Genomic DNA, 1732 nt, shown 5'->3' on the forward strand with positions numbered 1-1732 from the left:
GAGAATTTGGAGGCTACAATCACCTGGGAAATGTTGGTCTCCTCTAAAAGGTGTAGTCCCTTTCTAAAAGAAGGCTAGAAATGCATTTGCTTGGGGTGCGCTGCAGAAGCATTTAGCTGGGTGCCACATGTCAAAGTAACATTCACATGAATGTTTGGAGCCAAGGTTTCCAAGCAAAAAACTGCAGAGAGCTTTATGCTGCATACCGGTAATACTGCAACATACTGTCTTTACCAGACTATCTTGTTACCTGGTCTATGGTCCAATATAGACACAAAAGTCCCATTCGTATGACCTGTGCTCAATTCCAAGGCAGGCAGTAAGTGATGCCTTTAGTTCCTGATTTCCTCATGTGGTGTTTAAGAGTCCACCACTATCCTTCAAACAGATCAGCTGCTCTGTATGTGTATAATAAAAAAGTGATTCATGGGAGTGAGCCACTGATCCATATCTGATGCATGCCAAATGCCCAACGTCCTCAGAAAGTCACTGTTCAGTGTCTAAGTACAAGTCTCTTTTAGATTTCTATGGTTCTGGATTTGATGACGTCTCCTATAGCACCCCTTATTTAGATAGTCCAAGCACATGCCATCCAAGACGTTACTATATATGTTGACTTTAGTGGTGTTTGAGCTCCCTTTTAGGATTGGTTACCACTGTCACGAAATTATATGCACCTGCTGTGGACCTGGAAAAATAAAATGTCACGTATGCTAAATGGTTAATGATTCATCACAACAACCAGTCATGCAGCACTGCTGGTGTAGTGGCATCATACAAGATTCCCATTCTTGTGACCTGGGTTCAATTCCCAGGCAGTGCAGAAAGTGGTTTGCTTATTTCATGTGACTTCATTCTGGGTTCTGCAGGAGATCTTACATGATATGACTTTTAGTGAGATACTGAACTCTAAAAGTGTCCCAGATGAATCACTGGAACCCGCTTTATGTGCATAAAAAGCATTACACAGACTTGGAGTTGATGTCAAACAACCCTGACCTGTCAAAGAATGAACTCCACGAGTCATCTGAAAGTGTTTTGTGTAGGTTCTTTAGGTCTTATTGGTTGCATTGTGTGCCTTCATTGTTTTCTAGTGTACTGATGCTTTGGCGCCAACACCCTGAAATTGTCTTAACTCTGGATTGTGGCAGGGAGCATTAGTCTGTTGAAAAAAGAACATACTGCTGCCATGACGGGATGTAAACTGTCTGCAGCAGTGTTTAGGTTGGTGATATGCGCCAAAATAACATTCACATAAGTGCCAGAGTCTACGGTTTCCCAGCAAAACACCGTGGACAGCACTGTACCGCCTTCTTCCTCCCACAGTGCCATCTCTCACTGTCCAACTTCAAGAACTTGTTGTTCACTCGCTGTCTCATACATCCCATCCTTGACAGTTGCTATTGTTACATCTCTGTTGCTCACTTCACCTTTCAGTGGTTTCTGTGTTGTAGATCACTGGTGTAGAACTGGATGAAGTAATTAGAATAAAAATCGGACAGTGTTATCAGAGTTGAAATAATTTGGTAACATATAACAAGCTGCTGTAAAAATAGCAAAACCTCACTGACACAACTAAGCAGTTCAATTGAGCTGAAAAGCAACGCGTGATTTTTCCATTCCCAGAAAAGGTTACTGTCCTCTGTGACGAACCGATGATTAAACTGCGGTGAACACATAATTTCTCAGTTAAAGTCTTGTTTTCTGGACTCAATATGCGATCACCAATGAA

General features: G+C 42.0%; 1 non-coding gene across 1 annotated transcript; it reads left to right on the plus strand.

Annotated features, from left to right (window-relative positions):
* Positions 1–752: 752 nt before the first annotated feature.
* On the plus strand, positions 753–823 carry trnag-ccc (transfer RNA glycine (anticodon CCC)). Its single transcript has one exon. It is a non-coding gene; the product is annotated as a tRNA-Gly (tRNA).
* Positions 824–1732: the final 909 nt, after the last annotated feature.

Source organism: Pundamilia nyererei, unplaced genomic scaffold (genome assembly GCF_000239375.1).
Source record: "Pundamilia nyererei isolate P.nyererei 1_Seehausen unplaced genomic scaffold, PunNye1.0 scaffold00242, whole genome shotgun sequence".
Classification (NCBI taxonomy): Eukaryota; Metazoa; Chordata; class Actinopteri; order Cichliformes; family Cichlidae; genus Pundamilia; species Pundamilia nyererei.